The sequence below is a fragment of the Oncorhynchus mykiss genome, chromosome 3, assembly GCF_013265735.2.
Source record: "Oncorhynchus mykiss isolate Arlee chromosome 3, USDA_OmykA_1.1, whole genome shotgun sequence".
In the NCBI taxonomy this organism is placed as follows: Eukaryota; Metazoa; Chordata; class Actinopteri; order Salmoniformes; family Salmonidae; genus Oncorhynchus; species Oncorhynchus mykiss.
Genome location: NC_048567.1, coordinates 1,062,251 through 1,082,551, shown reverse-complemented (window position 1 = coordinate 1,082,551; position 20,301 = coordinate 1,062,251).

Genomic DNA, 20,301 nt, shown 5'->3' with positions numbered 1-20,301 from the left:
ATAACTACAGATAATACTGTATATAATCACTACAGATAATACTGTATATAATCACTACAGATAATACTGTACTGTATATAATAACTACAGATAATACTGTATATAATCACTACAGATAATACTGTATAAATATTATAACCACAGATAATACTGTATATAATCACTACAGATAATACTGTATAAAATCACTGCAGATAATACTGTATATCATAACTACAGATAATACTGTATATAATCACTACAGATAATACTGTATATAGGCAGGGTAGCCTAGTGGTTAGAGCGTTGGACTAGTCACCGGAAGGTTGCAAGTTCAAACCCCCGAGCTGACATGGTACAAATCTGTCGTTCTGCCCCTGAACGTCATTGAAAAAAATAATTTGTTCTTAACTGACTTGCCTGGTAAAATAAAGGTAAAATAAAATAAAAAATATAATCACTACAGAAAAAAAACACGCCCTGTTAAGAACTCTTTATTTTTTAAAATATGTTTTTATATATATTGACTTTCAATGTATATCATAACTACAGAAAATATTGTATATAATACTGTATATGAAAATACTGTACTGTATATAATCACTACAGATAATACTGTACTGTATATAATCACTGCAGATACTACTGTAACTACAGATAATACTGTATATAATCACTACAGATAATACTGTATATAATCACTACAGATAATACTGTATGTAATCACTACAGATAATACTGTATACAATAACTACAGATAATACTGTATATAATCACTACAGATAATACTGTATATAATCACTACAGATAATACTGTACTGTATATAATAACTACAGATAATACTGTATATAATCACTACAGATAATACTGTATAAAATCACTACAGATAATACTGTATATATATTATAACTACAGATAATACTGTACTGTGTAGAGCATTTGTATTCTTTATTTATTCAGAGAAAACCTGCTGGGACCAGGGTCTCATTCACAAGGCTGCCCTGATCACAGCAACACATCAATCAATACAATATCAAACAAAACAGCAATAAATTCAATGTCAAATAACATATCAAACGACAGCAGCTAGAGCATTGGGCCAGTAACCGAAAGGTCTCTGGTTCCAAAACCCAAGCAAACAATATGAAAAATCGGCAGATGTGCCCTTGAGCAAGGCACATATCCCTATTTTGATCCAGGGCTCTGTTCTCCTCTGGTTGACCCTGATCCAGGGCTCTGTTCTCCTCTGGTTGACCCTGATCCAGGGCTCTGTTCTACTCGGGTTGACCCTGATCCAGGGCTCTGTTCTACTCTGGTTGACGCTGATCCAGGGGCTCTGTTCCACTCTGGTTGACCCTGATCCAGGGCTCTGTTCTACTCTGGTTGACCCTGATCCAGGGCTCTGTTCTACTCTGGTTGACCCTGATCCAGGGCTCTGTTCCATTATGGTTGACCCTGATCCAGGGCTCTGTTCTACTCTGGTTGACCCTGATCCAGGGCTCTGTTCTACTCTGGTTGACCCTGATCCAGGGCTCTGTTCTACTCTGGTTGACCCTGATCCAGGGCTCTGTTCTACTCTGGTTGATCCTGATCCAGGGGCTCTGTTCTACTCTGGTTGACCCTGATCCAGGGCTCTGTTCTACTCTGGTTGACCCTGATCCAGGGCTCTGTTCTACTCTGGTTGACCCTGATCCAGGGCTCTGTTCTACTCTGGTTGACCCTGATCCAGGGGTCTGTTCCACTATGGTTGACCCTGATCCAGGGGCTCTGTTCTACTCTGGATGACCCTGATCCAGGGGCTCTGTTTTACTCTGGTTGACCCTGATCCAGGGCTCTGTTCTACTCTGGTTGACCCTGATCCAGGGGCTCTGTTCTACTCTGGTTGACCCTGATCTAGGGCTCTGTTCTACTCTGGTTGACCCTGATCCAGGGCTCTGTTCTACTCTGGTTGACCTTGATCCAGTGGCTCTGTTCTACTCTGGTTGACCCTGATCCAGGGGGTCTGTTCACCTATGGTTGACCCTGATCCAGGGCTCTGTTCTACTCTGGTTGACCCTGATCCAGGGGCTCTGTTCTACTCTGGTTCACCCTGATCCAGGGGGTCTGTTCCACTATGGTTGAACCTGATCCAGGGAATCTGTTCTGCTCTGGTTGACCCTGATCCAGGGGCTCTGTTTTACTCGGGTTGACCCTGATCCAGGGCTCTGTTCTACTCTGGTTGACGCTGATCCAGGGGCTCTGTTCCACTCTGGTTGATTTATTCAGAGAAAACCTGCTGTTCCAGGGCTCTGTTCTACTCTGGTTGACGCTGATCCAGGGGCTCTGTTCCACTCTGGTTGACCCTGATCCAGGGCTCTGTTCTACTCTGGTTGACCCTGATCCAGGGCTCTGTTCTACTCTGGTTGACCCTGATCCAGGGCTCTGTTCTACTCTGGTTGATCCTGATCCAGGGGCTCTGTTCTACTCTGGTTGACCCTGATCCAGGGCTCTGTTCTACTCTGGTTGACCCTGATCCAGGGCTCTGTTCTACTCTGGTTGACCCTGATCCAGGGCTCTGTTCTACTCTGGTTGATCCTGATCCAGGGGCTCTGTTCTACTCTGGTTGACCCTGATCCAGGGCTCTGTTCTACTCTGGTTGACCCTGATCCAGGGCTCTGTTCTACTCTGGTTGACCCTGATCCAGGGCTCTGTTCTACTCTGGTTGACCCTGATCCAGGGCTCTGTTCTACTCTGGTTGACCCTGATCCAGGGCTCTGTTCTACTCTGGTTGATCCTGATCCAGGGGCTCTGTTCTACTCTGGTTGACCCTGATCCAGGGCTCTGTTCTACTCTGGTTGACCCTGATCCAGGGCTCTGTTCTACTCTGGTTGACCCTGATCCAGGGCTCTGTTCTACTCTGGTTGACCCTGATCCAGGGGTCTGTTCCACTATGGTTGACCCTGATCCAGGGGCTCTGTTCTACTCTGGATGACCCTGATCCAGGGGCTCTGTTTTACTCTGGTTGACCCTGATCCAGGGCTCTGTTCTACTCTGGTTGACCCTGATCCAGGGGCTCTGTTCTACTCTGGTTGACCCTGATCTAGGGCTCTGTTCTACTCTGGTTGACCCTGATCCAGGGCTCTGTTCTACTCTGGTTGACCTTGATCCAGTGGCTCTGTTCTACTCTGGATGACCCTGATCCAGGGGCTCTGTTTTACTCTGGTTGACCCTGATCCAGGGCTCTGTTCTACTCTGGTTGACCCTGATCCAGGGGCTCTGTTCTACTCTGGTTGACCCTGATCTAGGGCTCTGTTCTACTCTGGTTGACCCTGATCCAGGGCTCTGTTCTACTCTGGTTGACCTTGATCCAGTGGCTCTGTTCTACTCTGGTTGACCCTGATCCAGGGCTCTGTTCCATTATGGTTGACCCTGATCCAGGGCTCTGTTCTACTCTGGTTGACCCTGATCCAGGGCTCTGTTTTACTCGGGTTGACCCTGATCCAGGGCTCTGTTCTACTCTGGTTGACGCTGATCCAGGGGCTCTGTTCCACTCTGGTTGATTTATTCAGAGAAAACCTGCTGTTCCAGGGCTCTGTTCTACTCTGGTTGACGCTGATCCAGGGGCTCTGTTCCACTCTGGTTGACCCTGATCCAGGGCTCTGTTCTACTCTGGTTGACCCTGATCCAGGGCTCTGTTCTACTCTGGTTGACCCTGATCCAGGGCTCTGTTCCATTATGGTTGACCCTGATCCAGGGCTCTGTTCTACTCTGGTTGACCCTGATCCAGGGCTCTGTTCTACTCTGGTTGACCCTGATCCAGGGCTCTGTTCTACTCTGGTTGACCCTGATCCAGGGCTCTGTTCTACTCTGGTTGATCCTGATCCAGGGGCTCTGTTCTACTCTGGTTGACCCTGATCCAGGGCTCTGTTCTACTCTGGTTGACCCTGATCCAGGGCTCTGTTCTACTCTGGTTGACCCTGATCCAGGGCTCTGTTCTACTCTGGTTGACCCTGATCCAGGGGTCTGTTCCACTATGGTTGACCCTGATCCAGGGGCTCTGTTCTACTCTGGATGACCCTGATCCAGGGGCTCTGTTTTACTCTGGATGACCCTGATCCAGGGGCTCTGTTTTACTCTGGTTGACCCTGATCCAGGGCTCTGTTCTACTCTGGTTGACCCTGATCCAGGGGCTCTGTTCTACTCTGGTTGACCCTGATCTAGGGCTCTGTTCTACTCTGGTTGACCCTGATCCAGGGCTCTGTTCTACTCTGGTTGACCTTGATCCAGTGGCTCTGTTCTACTCTGGTTCACCCTGATCCAGGGGGTCTGTTCCACTATGGTTGACCCTGATCCAGGGGGTCTGTTCACCTATGGTTGACCCTGATCCAGGGCTCTGTTCTACTCTGGTTGACCCTGATCCAGTGCTCTGTTCTACTCTGGTTCACCCTGATCCAGGGGGTCTGTTCCACTATGGTTGAACCTGATCCAGGGAATCTGTTCTGCTCTGGTTGACCCTGATCCAGGGGCTCTGTTTTACTCGGGTTGACCCTGATCCAGGGCTCTGTTCTACTCTGGTTGACGCTGATCCAGGGGCTCTGTTCCACTCTGGTTGATTTATTCAGAGAAAACCTGCTGTTCCAGGGCTCTGTTCTACTCTGGTTGACGCTGATCCAGGGGCTCTGTTCCACTCTGGTTGACCCTGATCCAGGGCTCTGTTCTACTCTGGTTGACCCTGATCCAGGGCTCTGTTCTACTCTGGTTGACCCTGATCCAGGGCTCTGTTCCATTATGGTTGACCCTGATCCAGGGCTCTGTTCTACTCTGGTTGACCCTGATCCAGGGCTCTGTTCTACTCTGGTTGACCCTGATCCAGGGCTCTGTTCTACTCTGGTTGACCCTGATCCAGGGCTCTGTTCTACTCTGGTTGATCCTGATCCAGGGGCTCTGTTCTACTCTGGTTGACCCTGATCCAGGGCTCTGTTCTACTCTGGTTGACCCTGATCCAGGGCTCTGTTCTACTCTGGTTGACCCTGATCCAGGGCTCTGTTCTACTCTGGTTGACCCTGATCCAGGGCTCTGTTCTACTCTGGTTGACCCTGATCCAGGGCTCTGTTCTACTCTGGTTGATCCTGATCCAGGGGCTCTGTTCTACTCTGGTTGACCCTGATCCAGGGCTCTGTTCTACTCTGGTTGACCCTGATCCAGGGCTCTGTTCTACTCTGGTTGACCCTGATCCAGGGCTCTGTTCTACTCTGGTTGACCCTGATCCAGGGGTCTGTTCCACTATGGTTGACCCTGATCCAGGGGCTCTGTTCTACTCTGGATGACCCTGATCCAGGGGCTCTGTTTTACTCTGGTTGACCCTGATCCAGGGCTCTGTTCTACTCTGGTTGACCCTGATCCAGGGGCTCTGTTCTACTCTGGTTGACCCTGATCTAGGGCTCTGTTCTACTCTGGTTGACCCTGATCCAGGGCTCTGTTCTACTCTGGTTGACCTTGATCCAGTGGCTCTGTTCTACTCTGGATGACCCTGATCCAGGGGCTCTGTTTTACTCTGGTTGACCCTGATCCAGGGCTCTGTTCTACTCTGGTTGACCCTGATCCAGGGGCTCTGTTCTACTCTGGTTGACCCTGATCTAGGGCTCTGTTCTACTCTGGTTGACCCTGATCCAGGGCTCTGTTCTACTCTGGTTGACCTTGATCCAGTGGCTCTGTTCTACTCTGGTTGACCCTGATCCAGGGCTCTGTTCCATTATGGTTGACCCTGATCCAGGGCTCTGTTCTACTCTGGTTGACCCTGATCCAGGGCTCTGTTCTACTCTGGTTGACCCTGATCCAGGGCTCTGTTCTACTCTGGTTGACCCTGATCCAGGGCTCTGTTCTACTCTGGTTGATCCTGATCCAGGGGCTCTGTTCTACTCTGGTTGACCCTGATCCAGGGCTCTGTTCTACTCTGGTTGACCCTGATCCAGGGCTCTGTTCTACTCTGGTTGACCCTGATCCAGGGCTCTGTTCTACTCTGGTTGACCCTGATCCAGGGGTCTGTTCCACTATGGTTGACCCTGATCCAGGGGCTCTGTTCTACTCTGGATGACCCTGATCCAGGGGCTCTGTTTTACTCTGGTTGACCCTGATCCAGGGCTCTGTTCTACTCTGGTTGACCCTGATCCAGGGGCTCTGTTCTACTCTGGTTGACCCTGATCTAGGGCTCTGTTCTACTCTGGTTGACCCTGATCCAGGGCTCTGTTCTACTCTGGTTGACCTTGATCCAGTGGCTCTGTTCTACTCTGGTTGACCCTGATCCAGGGGGTCTGTTCACCTATGGTTGACCCTGATCCAGGGCTCTGTTCTACTCTGGTTGACCCTGATCCAGTGCTCTGTTCTACTCTGGTTCACCCTGATCCAGGGGGTCTGTTCCACTATGGTTGAACCTGATCCAGGGAATCTGTTCTGCTCTGGTTGACCCTGATCCAGGGGCTCTGTTTTACTCGGGTTGACCCTGATCCAGGGCTCTGTTCTACTCTGGTTGACGCTGATCCAGGGGCTCTGTTCCACTCTGGTTGATTTATTCAGAGAAAACCTGCTGTTCCAGGGCTCTGTTCTACTCTGGTTGACGCTGATCCAGGGGCTCTGTTCCACTCTGGTTGACCCTGATCCAGGGCTCTGTTCTACTCTGGTTGACCCTGATCCAGGGCTCTGTTCTACTCTGGTTGACCCTGATCCAGGGCTCTGTTCCATTATGGTTGACCCTGATCCAGGGCTCTGTTCTACTCTGGTTGACCCTGATCCAGGGCTCTGTTCTACTCTGGTTGACCCTGATCCAGGGCTCTGTTCTACTCTGGTTGACCCTGATCCAGGGCTCTGTTCTACTCTGGTTGATCCTGATCCAGGGGCTCTGTTCTACTCTGGTTGACCCTGATCCAGGGCTCTGTTCTACTCTGGTTGACCCTGATCCAGGGCTCTGTTCTACTCTGGTTGACCCTGATCCAGGGCTCTGTTCTACTCTGGTTGACCCTGATCCAGGGGTCTGTTCCACTATGGTTGACCCTGATCCAGGGGCTCTGTTCTACTCTGGATGACCCTGATCCAGGGGCTCTGTTTTACTCTGGTTGACCCTGATCCAGGGCTCTGTTCTACTCTGGTTGACCCTGATCCAGGGGCTCTGTTCTACTCTGGTTGACCCTGATCTAGGGCTCTGTTCTACTCTGGTTGACCCTGATCCAGGGCTCTGTTCTACTCTGGTTGACCTTGATCCAGTGGCTCTGTTCTACTCTGGTTGACCCTGATCCAGGGGGTCTGTTCACCTATGGTTGACCCTGATCCAGGGCTCTGTTCTACTCTGGTTGACCCTGATCCAGTGCTCTGTTCTACTCTGGTTCACCCTGATCCAGGGGGTCTGTTCCACTATGGTTGAACCTGATCCAGGGAATCTGTTCTGCTCTGGTTGACCCTGATCCAGGGGCTCTGTTTTACTCGGGTTGACCCTGATCCAGGGCTCTGTTCTACTCTGGTTGACGCTGATCCAGGGGCTCTGTTCCACTCTGGTTGACCCTGATCCAGGGCTCTGTTCTACTCTGGTTGACCCTGATCCAGGGCTCTGTTCTACTCTGGTTGACCCTGATCCAGGGCTCTGTTCCATTATGGTTGACCCTGATCCAGGGCTCTGTTCTACTCTGGTTGACCCTGATCCAGGGCTCTGTTCTACTCTGGTTGACCCTGATCCAGGGCTCTGTTCTACTCTGGTTGATCCTGATCCAGGGGCTCTGTTTTACTCTGGTTGACCCTGATCCAGGGCTCTGTTCTACTCTGGTTGACCCTGATCCAGGGGCTCTGTTCTACTCTGGTTGACCCTGATCTAGGGCTCTGTTCTACTCTGGTTGACCCTGATCCAGGGCTCTGTTCTACTCTGGTTGACCTTGATCCAGTGGCTCTGTTCTACTCTGGTTGACCCTGATCCAGGGGGTCTGTTCACCTATGGTTGACCCTGATCCAGGGCTCTGTTCTACTCTGGTTGACCCTGATCCAGTGCTCTGTTCTACTCTGGTTCACCCTGATCCAGGGGGTCTGTTCCACTATGGTTGAACCTGATCCAGGGAATCTGTTCTGCTCTGGTTGACCCTGATCCAGGGGCTCTGATTTACTCTGGTTTACCCTGATCCAGGGCTCTGTTCTACTCTGGTTGACCCTGATCCAGGGGCTCTGTTCTACTCTGTTTGACCCTGATCCAGGGCTCTGTTCCACTCTGGTTGACCCTGATCCAGGGCTCTGTTCTACTCTGGTTGACCCTGATCCAGGGCTCTGTTCTACTCTGGTTGACCCTGATCCAGGGGCTCTGTTCTGCTCTGGTTGACCCTGATCCAGGGGCTCTGTTCTACTCTGGTTGACCCTGATCCAGGGCTCTGTTCTGCTCTTGTTGACCCTGATCCAGGGGCTCTGTTCTGCTCTGGTTGACCCTGTTCCAGGGGCTCTGTTCTACTCTGGTTGACCCTGATCCAGGGGTTCCGTTCTACTCTGGTTGACCCTGATCCAGGGGCTCTGATCCACTCTGGTTGACCCTGATCCAGGGGCTCTGTTCTACTCTGGTTGACCCTGATCCAGGGGCTCTGATCCACTCTGGTTGACCCTGATCCAGGGGCTCTGTTCTGCTCTGGTTGACCCTGATCCAGGGGCTCTGTTCTGCTCTGGTTGACCCTGATCCAGGGGCTCTGTTCTACTCTGGTTGACCCTGATCCAGGGCTCTGTTCTACTCTGGTTGACCCTGATCCAGGGGCTCTGTTCTACTCTGGTTGACCCTGATCTAGGGCTCTGTTCTACTCTGGTTGACCCTGATCCAGGGCTCTGTTCTACTCTGGTTGACCCTGATCCAGGGCTCTGTTCTACTCTGGTTGACCTTGATCCAGTGGCTCTGTTCTACTCTGGTTGACCCTGATCCAGGGGGTCTGTTCACCTATGGTTGACCCTGATCCAGGGCTCTGTTCTACTCTGGTTGACCCTGATCCAGTGCTCTGTTCTACTCTGGTTCACCCAGATCCAGGGGGTCTGTTCCACTATGGTTGAACCTGATCCAGGGAATCTGTTCTGCTCTGGTTGACCCTGATCCAGGGGCTCTGTTTTACTCTGGTTTACCCTGATCCAGGGCTCTGTTCTACTCTGTTTGACCCTGATCCAGGGGCTCTGTTCTACTCTGTTTGACCCTGATCCAGGGCTCTGTTCCACTCTGGTTGACCCTTATCCAGGGCTCTGTTCTACTCTGGTTGACCCTGATCCAGGGCTCTGTTCTACTCTGGTTGACCCTGATCCAGGGGCTCTGTTCTGCTCTGGTTGACCCTGATCCAGGGGCTCTGTTCTACTCTGGTTGACCCTGATCCAGGGCTCTGTTCTGCTCTTGTTGACCCTGATCCAGGGGCTCTGTTCTGCTCTGGTTGACCCTGATCCAGGGGCTCTGTTCTACTCTGGTTGACCCTGATCCAGGGGCTCTGTTCTACTCTGGTTGACCCTCATCCAGGGGCTCTGATCCACTCTGGTTGACCCTGATCCAGGGGCTCTGTTCTACTCTGGTTGACCCTGATCCAGGGGCTCTGATCCACTCTGGTTGACCCTGATCCAGGGGCTCTGTTCTACTCTGGTTGACCCTGATCCAGGGCTCTGTTCTGCTCTGGTTGACCCTGATCCAGGGGCTCTGTTTTGCTCTGGTTGACCCTGATCCAGGGGCTCTGTTCTACTCTGGTTGACCCTGATCCAGGGGCTCTGTTCTACTCTGGTTGACCCTGATCCAGGGGCTCTGATCCACTCTGGTTGACCCTGATCCAGGGGCTATGTTCTACTCTGGTTGACCCTGATCCAGGGGCTCTATTCTACTCTGGTTGACCCTAATCCAGGGACTCTGATCCACTCTGGTTGACCCTGATCCAGGGGCTCTGTTCTACTCTGGTTGACCCTGATCCAGGGGCTCTGTTCTACTCTGGTTGACCCTGATCCAGGGCTCTGTAAAACAACACATTTCACTGCATCTAACTGGTGCATCTGACAATAAAACATGTGATTATTATTGTATGGTTTTGCAGCTACAGCGTCAGTATGTTGTGAAATGAACATTCCCCAGTTAATAGTGCAGCAGTCTGGAATAACTTCTCATACATGTTTGTCTCTCCGCTGTCTGAGACATGAGGATTAGAGTAATGTTGGCTTCAGTCTTGTACCTTGGCAGTTATTCTTTAACTGTTACCCAACAGGGTCATACTAAGTATGACATATATAATCAGTTATAATGGACATGATACCGAGGTTTACATCGGTTCTGTCAGCTTACTATCGGTATCTTAGAGTGGACATTCACCTGGTTTCAGACTGATGCACCTAATAATTCATGCTAAATGTTGTTGATATTCAGTGCATGGTTCAGAGATCATATGATGTAGCTTACTGTATATCAATCAATCAATCACATTTATTTTATATAGCCCTTCGTACATCAGCTGATATCTCAAAGTGCTGTACAGAAACCCAGCCTAAAACCCCAAACAGCAAGCAATGCAGGTGAAGAAGCACGGTGGCTAGGAAAAACTCCCTAGAAAGGCCAAAACCTAGGAAGAAACCTAGAGAGGAACCAGGCTATGTGGGGTGGCCAGTCCTCTTCTGGCTGTGCCGGGTGGAGATTATAACAAAACATGGTCAAGATGTTCAAATGTTCATAAATGACCAGCATGGTCGAATAATAATAAGGCAGAATAGTTGAAACTGGAGCAGCAGCACAGCCAGGTGGACTGGGGACAGCAAGGAGTCATCATGTCAGGTATTCCTGGGGCATGGTCCTAGGGCTCAGGTCCTCCGAGAGAGAGAAAGAAAGAGAGAATTAGAGAGAGCATATGTGGGATGGCCAGTCCTCTTCTGGCTGTGCCGGGTGGAGATTATAACAGAACATGGCCAAGATGTTCAAATGTTCATAAATGACCAGCATGGTCGAATAATAATAAGGCAGAATAGTTGAAACTGGAGCAGCAGCACAGCCAGGTGGACTGGGGACAGCAAGGAGTCATCATGTCAGGTAGTCCTGGGGCATGGTCCTAGGGCTCAGGTCCTCCGAGAGAGAGAAAGAGAGAAGGAGAGAATTAGAGAACGCACACTTAGATTCACACAGGACACCGAATAGGACAGGAGAAGTACTCCAGATATAACAAACTGACCCTAGCCCCCCGACACATAAACTACTGCAGCATAAATACTGGAGGCTGAGACAGGAGGGGTCAGGAGACACTGTGGCCCACTCCGAGGACACCCCCGGACAGGGCCAAACAGGAAGGATATAACCCCACCCACTTTGCCAAAGCACAGCCCCCACACCACTAGAGGGATATCTTCAACCACCAACATACCATCCTGAGACAAGGCTGAGTATAGCCCACAAAGACCTCCGCCACGGTCCAATAGAATTGGCTCAACTACCTGGATGCATCTTTATCCCTTTAAACCACTCTGGGTCTAAAGTTTCTATCCTGGCTCTGAGAGAGGAACTGCACAGGGTTGTCTTGCTGTTCTGTGTCTGAGAGGAGCTGGGGCTGAGAGGAACTGGGTCTGAGAGGAGCTGGGTCTGAGAGGAAATGGGTCTGGGAGGAGCTGGGTCTGGGAGGAGCTGGGTCTGAGAGGATCTGAGTTTGAGAGGAGCTGGGTCTGAGAGGAGCTGTGACTGAGAGCAGCTGGGTCTGAGAGGAGCTGGGTCTGAGAGGAGCTGGGTCTGAGAGGAGCTGGGTCTGAGAGGAGCTGGGTCTGAGAGGAGCTAGGGATGAGAGGAGCTGGGGCTGAGAGGAGCTGGGTCTGAGAGGAGCTGTGACTGAGAGCAGCTGGGTCTGAGAGGAGCTGGGTCTGAGAGGAGCTGGGGCTGAGAGGAGCTGGGGCTGAGAGGAGCTGGGTCTGAGAGGAGCTGGGCTTGAGAGGAGCTGGGTCTGAGAGGAGCTGGGACTGAGAGCAGCTGGGGCTGAGAGGAGCTGGGTCTGAGAGCAGCTGGGTCTGAGAGGAGCTGTGACTGAGAGGAGCTGGGTCTGGGAGGAGCTGTGTCTGGTCTAAGTTGTCTTTCTGTGGATCCTCCATATGGTGTCTCTTGGAGAGAGACATCAGCTCTGTTTTCTTTATGATAACTGTATGATGGATCTTTACATCATTATCCAGCCCGCATGGATCACTGTCAGCACAAATCACCCAGCTATTAGTAGACACGTTGACCACGTTTCAAAACAATCTGAGGGAGGTCAGGTAAGGTTCAGAGTGTTTCATTCAGCACAGCCAAACCCGGACCGTGACGTCAGGGTTAAAGTGTTGATGTGACTCCTGTGCACTACTCTGTGTGTGTTGTGAGAGAATGGACATCTGATCCTGTACCACGCTAGGAAGACTAACAATACCATATTAGTACATGATGTGACTCCTGTGCACTACTCTGTGTGTGTTGTGAGAGAATGGACATCGGATCCTGCCTGGTACCACGCTAGGAAGACTTACAATACCATATCAGTACATGGACACATGTTCCTATGATGTCAAATTTGGCATTACTTTGGCTTTAATAACTGACTCGAATTTCTTCCGTTTCTCGTTGTTAACTTCAGGATAATTATATTATATGGCACCTGTATGATTTGATTTGACCTTATGGCCTCAAAATATAGATATTACATATCAGGCTGTAGAGTACGGCCCCACTTCCAGAGAACTACACACCACATTAGATTGAATTACCAAATCAACAGCTTTATGTGCAGCCGTTCCACCCAGTAGGGCTTTAGCATGTTAGCTCCTAATCCTCACTTCAGGCCACCTCCTCATATGCTTCACAACCATTAAGATATGGAGAAACTCTCCACAGATGTCACCTCAAGATGGATGTTGCTGTTCTCGTGTGTGAGGAAAGGAATCTGAGCATGGCTGAAAGCTGATCGTCTGTCCGGGAAAAGTCAGCTGTGAAAACAGTCGTAATGCCAGATAGGGGCTTGTGTTCTGTCCACTCCTCCAAACCTGGCTGAGGTCCTGGCAGGGTTGGGCTGCAAGCACCTCAATGTGTTACTGAAGACCTGGGACCCAGCAGGGTTGGGCTGCAAGCACCTCAATGTGTTACTGAAGACCTGGGACCCAGCAGGGTTGGGCTGCAAGCACCTCAATGTGTTAATGAAGACCTGGGACCCGGCAGGGTTGGGCTGCAAGCACCTCAATGTGTTACTGAAGACCTGGGATCTGGCAGGGTTGGGCTGCAAGCACCTCAATGTGTTAATGAAGACCTGGGACCCGGGAGGGTTGGGCTGCAAACACCCCAATGTGTTAATGAAGACCTACCTAAGAGGCCTAGTACAGGGTTAGGACAGGGTTAGGACAGGGTTAGGGTAGGGCTGGACAGGGTTAGGACAGGGTTAGGGTAGGGCTGGACAGGGTTAGGACAGGGTTAGGGTAGGGCTGGACAGGGTTAGGGTAGGGCTGGACAGGGTTAGGGTAGGGTTAGGGTAGGGCTGGACAGGGTTAGGGTAGGGCTGGACAGGGTTAGGGTAGGGTTAGGGTAGGGCTGGACAGGGTTAGGGTAGGGCTGGACAGGGTTAGGGTAGGGTTAGGGTAGGGCTGGACAGGTTAGGGTAGGGCTGGACAAGTTTAGGGAAGGGCTGGACAGGGTTAGGCTAGGGCTGGACAGGGTTAGGGTAGGGCTGGACAGGGTTAGGGTAGGGTTAGGGTAGGGCTGGACAGGGTTAGGGTAGGGCTGGACAGGGTTAGGGTAGGGCTAGACAGGGTTAGGGCAGGGTTAGGGTAGGGCTGGACAGGGTTAGGGTAGGGTTAGGGTAGGGCTGGACAGGGTTAGGGTAGGGCTGGACAGGGTTAGGGTAGGGCTGGACAGGGTTAGGGTAGTGCTGGACAGGGTTAGGGTCAGTTTAGGACAGGGTTAGGGTAGGGCTGGACAGGAACGCTGTTTCAGTGTGCTAACTACAACGTCTTTCATCAGTGTTAACTACAACGTCCTTTATCAGTGTTAACTACAACGTCTTTCATCAGTGTTAACTACAACGTCCTTTATCAGTGTTAACTACAACGTCTTTCATCAGTGTTAACTACAACGTCCTTTAGCAGTGTTAACTACAACGTCCTTTAGCAGTGTTAACTACAACGTCCTTTATCAGTGTTAACTACAACGTCCTTTATCAGTGTTAACTACAGTACAACGTCCTTTATCAGTGTTCACTACAACGTTCTTTATCAGTTTTAACTACAACGTCCTTTATCAGTGTTAACTACAACGTCCTTTATCAGTGTTAACTACAACGTCCTTTATCAGTGTTAACTACAACGTCCTTTATCAGTGTTAACTACAACATCCTTTATCAGTGTTAACTACAACGTCCTTTATCAGTGTTAACTACAACATCCTTTATCAGTGTTAACTACAACGTCCTTTATCAGTGTTAACTACAACATCCTTTATCAGTGTTAACTACAACGTCCTTTATCAGTGTTAACTACAACATCCTTTATCAGTGTTAACTACAACGTCCTTTATCAGTGTTAACTACAACGTCCTTTATCAGTGTTAACTACAACGTCCTTTATCTTTGTTAACTACAACGTCCTTTATCAGTGTTAACTACAAAGTCCTTTAGCAGTGTTAACTACAACGTCCTTTATCAGTGTTAACTACAACGTTCTTTATCAGTGTCAACTACAACGTCCTTTATCAGTGTTAACTACAACATCCGTTATCAGTGTTAACTACAACGTCCTTTATCAGTGTTAACTACAACGTCCTTTATCAGTGTTAACTACAACGTCCTTTAGCAGTGTTAACTACAACGTCCTTTATCAGTGTTAACTACAACATCCTTTATCAGTGTTAACTACAGTACAACGTCCTTTATCAGTGTTAACTACAATGTCCTTTATCAGTGTTAACTACAACATCCTTTATCAGTGTTAACTATAACGTCCTTTATCAGTGTTAACTACAACGTCCTTTATCAGTGTTAACTACAACGTCCTTTATCAGTGTTAACTACAACGTCCTTTATCAGTGTTAACTACAACGTCCTTTATCAGTGTTAACTACAACGTCCTTTATCAGTGTTAACTACAATGTCCTTTATCAGTGTTAACTACAATATCCTTTATCAGTGTTAACTACAACGTCTTTCATCAGTGTAAACTACAATGTCCTTTAGCAGTGTTAACTACAACGTCCTTTATCAGTGTTAACTACAACGTCCTTTATCAGTGTTAACTACAACGTCCTTTATCAGTGTTAACTACAGTACAACGTCCTTTATCAGTGTTCACTACAACAATCTTTATCAGTTTTAACTACAACGTCCTTTATCAGTGTTAACTACAACGTCCTTTATCAGTGTTAACTACAACGTCCTTTATCAGTGTTAACTACAACGTCCTTTATCAGTGTTAACTACAACATCCTTTATCAGTGTTAACTACAACGTCCTTTATCAGTGTTAACTACAACATCCTTTATCAGTGTTAACTACAACGTCCTTTATCAGTGTTAACTACAACATCCTTTATCAGTGTTAACTACAACGTCCTTTATCAGTGTTAACTACAACATCCTTTATCAGTGTTAACTACAACGTCCTTTATCAGTGTTAACTACAACGTCCTTTATCAGTGTTAACTACAACGTCCTTTATCTTTGTTAACTACAACGTCCTTTATCAGTGTTAACTACAAAGTCCTTTAGCAGTGTTAACTACAACGTCCTTTATCAGTGTTAACTACAACGTTCTTTATCAGTGTCAACTACAACGTCCTTTATCAGTGTTAACTACAACATCCGTTATCAGTGTTAACTACAACGTCCTTTATCAGTGTTAACTAAAACGTCCTTTATCAGTGTTAACTACAACGTCCTTTATCAGTGTTAACTACAACGTCCTTTATCAGTGTTAACTACAGTACAACGTCCTTTATCAGTGTTCACTACAACGTTCTTTATCAGTTTTAACTACAACGTCCTTTATCAGTGTTAACTACAACGTCCTTTATCAGTGTTAACTACAACGTCCTTTATCAGTGTTAACTACAACGTCCTTTATCAGTGTTAACTACAACATCCTTTATCAGTGTTAACTACAACGTCCTTTATCAGTGTTAACTACAACATCCTTTATCAGTGTTAACTACAACGTCCTTTATCAGTGTTAACTACAACATCCTTTATCAGTGTTAACTACAACGTCCTTTATCAGTGTTAACTACAACATCCTTTATCAGTGTTAACTACAACGTCCTTTATCAGTGTTAACTACAACGTCCTTTATCAGTGTTAACTACAACGTCCTTTATCTTTGTTAACTACAACGTCCTTTATCAGTGTTAACTACAAAGTCCTTTAGCAGTGTTAACTACAACGTCCTTTATCAGTGTTAACTACAACGTTCTTTATCAGTGTCAACTACAACGTCCTTTATCAGTGTTAACTACAACATCCGTTATCAGTGTTAACTACAACGTCCTTTATCAGTGTTAACTACAACGTCCTTTATCAGTGTTAACTACAACGTCCTTTAGCAGTGTTAACTACAACGTCCTTTATCAGTGTTAACTACAACATCCTTTATCAGTGTTAACTACAGTACAACGTCCTTTATCAGTGTTAACTACAATGTCCTTTATCAGTGTTAACTACAACATCCTTTATCAGTGTTAACTATAACGTCCTTTATCAGTGTTAACTACAACGTCCTTTATCAGTGTTAACTACAACGTCCTTTATCAGTGTTAACTACAACGTCCTTTATCAGTGTTAACTACAACGTCCTTTATCAGTGTTAACTACAACGTCCTTTATCAGTGTTAACTACAATGTCCTTTATCAGTGTTAACTACAATATCCTTTATCAGTGTTAACTACAACGTCTTTCATCAGTGTAAACTACAATGTCCTTTAGCAGTGTTAACTACAACGTCCTTTATCAGTGTTAACTACAACGTCCTTTATCAGTGTTAACTACAACGTCCTTTATCAGTGTTAACTACAGTACAACGTCCTTTATCAGTGTTCACTACAACAATCTTTATCAGTTTTAACTACAACGTCCTTTATCAGTGTTAACTACAACGTCCTTTATCAGTGTTAACTACAACGTCCTTTATCAGTGTTAACTACAACGTCCTTTATCAGTGTTAACTACAACATCCTTTATCAGTGTTAACTACAACGTCCTTTATCAGTGTTAACTACAACATCCTTTATCAGTGTTAACTACAACGTCCTTTATCAGTGTTAACTACAACATCCTTTATCAGTGTTAACTACAACGTCCTTTATCAGTGTTAACTACAACATCCTTTATCAGTGTTAACTACAACGTCCTTTATCAGTGTTAACTACAACGTCCTTTATCAGTGTTAACTACAACGTCCTTTATCTTTGTTAACTACAACGTCCTTTATCAGTGTTAACTACAAAGTCCTTTAGCAGTGTTAACTACAACGTCCTTTATCAGTGTTAACTACAACGTTCTTTATCAGTGTCAACTACAACGTCCTTTATCAGTGTTAACTACAACATCCGTTATCAGTGTTAACTACAACGTCCTTTATCAGTGTTAACTAAAACGTCCTTTATCAGTGTTAACTACAACGTCCTTTAGCAGTGTTAACTACCATGTCCTTTATCAGTGTTAACTACAACATCCTTTATCAGTGTTAACTACAGTACAACGTCCTTTATCAGTGTTAACTACAATGTCCTTTATCAGTGTTAACTACAACATCCTTTATCAGTGTTAACTATAACGTCCTTTATCAGTGTTAACTACAACGTCCTTTATCAGTGTTAACTACAACGTCCTTTATCAGTGTTAACTACAACGTCCTTTATCAGTGTTAACTACAACGTCCTTTATCAGTGTTAACTACAACGTCCTTTATCAGTGTTAACTACAATGTCCTTTATCAGTGTTAACTACAATATCCTTTATCAGTGTTAACTACAACGTCCTTTATCAGTGTTAACTACAATGTCCTTTATCAGTGTTAACTACAATATCCTTTATCAGTGTTAACTACAACGTCCTTTATCAGTGTTAACTACAACGTCCTTTATCAGTGTTAACTACAACGTCCTTTATCAGTGTTAACTACAACGTCCTTTAGCAGTGTTAACTACAACGTCCTTTATCAGTGTTAACTACAACGTCCTTTATCAGTGTTAACTACAACATCCTTTATCAGTGTTAACTACAACGTCCTTTATCAGTGTTAACTACAACGTCCTTTATCAGTGTTAACTACAACGTCCTTTATCAGTGTTAACTACAATGTCCTTTATCAGTGTTAACTACAACGTCCTTTATCAGTGTTAACTACAACGTCCGTTAGCAGCACTAACTACAACGTAAGTAGTATCAGTAGTTTCAAACTAAATGTAAATTTGAACCCGTCTGTGATGCATTAATACTGTCTGTTGGTGTGGCCCATGTCTGTGATGCATTATTACTGTCTGTTGGTGTGGCCCATGTCTGTGATGCATTATTACTGTCTGTTGGTGAGGCACGTGTCTGTGATGCATTAATACTGTCTGTTGGTGGGGCCCGTGTCTGTGATGCATTATTACTGTCTGTTGGTGTGGCCCATGTCTGTGATGCATTAATACTGTCTGTTGGTGAGGCACGTGTCTGTGATGCATTAATACTGTCTGTTGGTGAGGCACGTGTCTGTGATGCATTAATACTGTCTGTTGGTGTGGCCCGTGTCTGTGATGCATTAATACTGTCTGTTGGTGTGGCCCGTGTCTGTGATGCATTATAACTGTCTGAGGGTGGGGCCCGTGTCTGTGATGCATTAATACTGTCTGTTGTTGAGGCCCGTGTCTGTGATGCATTAATACTGTCTGTTGGTGGGGCCCGTGTCTGTGATGCATTAATACTGTCTGTTGGTGTGGAACGTGTCTGTGATGCATTATTACTGTCTGTTGGTGAGGCCTGTGTCTGTGATGCATTAATACTGTCTGTTGGTGAGGCACGTGTCTGTGATGCATTAATACTGTCTGTTGGTGAGGCACGTGTCTGTGATGCATTAATACTGTCTGTTGGTGTGGCCCGTGTCTGTGATGCATTAATACTGTCTGTTGGTGTGGCCCGTGTCTGTGATGCATTATAACTGTCTGAGGGTGGGGCCCGTGTCTGTGATGCATTAATACTGTCTGTTGTTGAGGCCCGTGTCTGTGATGCATTAATACTGTCTGTTGGTGGGGCCCGTGTCTGTGATGCATTAATACTGTCTGTTGGTGTGGAACGTGTCTGTGATGCATTATTACTGTCTGTTGGTGAGGCCTGTGTCTGTGATGCATTAATACTGTCTGTTGGTGTGGCACGTGTCTGTGATGCATTATTACTGTCTGAGGGTGGAGCCTGTGTCTGTGATGCATTAATACTGTCTGTTGGTGTGGCACGTGTCTGTTTCTATCTTGTTACGTGCGCCTGTTTCCAGTACTCAGTGAAACAGCTATCAGATGTGTGCCTGTTTCCAGTACTCAGTGAAACAGCTGTCAGATGTGTGTATGTTTTCAGTACTCAGTGAAACAGCTGTCAGATGTGTGCCTGTTTCCAGTACTCAGTGAAACAGCTATTCCCTCTTTGTTCGGTGAGTCGGTGAGGCCTTGATGTTTGCTTTGCCAGTGGATCTCCAGCTGCCCACTGTCCTGCTTCTCAGCCACTGTTCCCTGATGTTGTGACTCACTAAGCTGATCTGGTTCGTCCCTGAGGAGGAGGCTCTCTGAAACGAGGACATAGTGATACCCCAGGGCAGAGCACAGTGGCTATTACGGCTTCAAACCACATCGGTCTCTGTCGTTTGCTCCTCCCAAAGTCCCTTCTATGTAAATAGATGTTGATATGCTCTCCTCTCTCATGTTCTTTTGCAAACCCATCCTCATGTTATCCACAGACATTCTTGGCATGTTATCTATATGATTGAAAGGTATGTGGGAAGAGGAATTGTCAGTGGTGTTTAATGTTGAGTGTCTCAGTAGCATGTAAAGAGAGTCTGATTGGGACATTCTGACCAGAGGAGAGGAGTGGGATGGAGGATTTGATGAAGCCCCTTGCTGAGAGGAAGTTGTGTTTGGAAATAACAAGTTTGGATAACTGGGATGGATCCAAATGAGGCTTTACTGAAGGATGCTCAAACACAACCCCTACTGCGGCTGTACCTAGAGGAGAGACTTAATCTGAACACAACCCCTACTGTTGTACCTAGAGAGACTTAATCTGAACACAACCCTACTGTTGTACCTAGAGGAGAGACTTAATCTGAACACAGCCCTACTGTTGTACCTAGAGAGACTTAATCTGAACACAACCCTACTG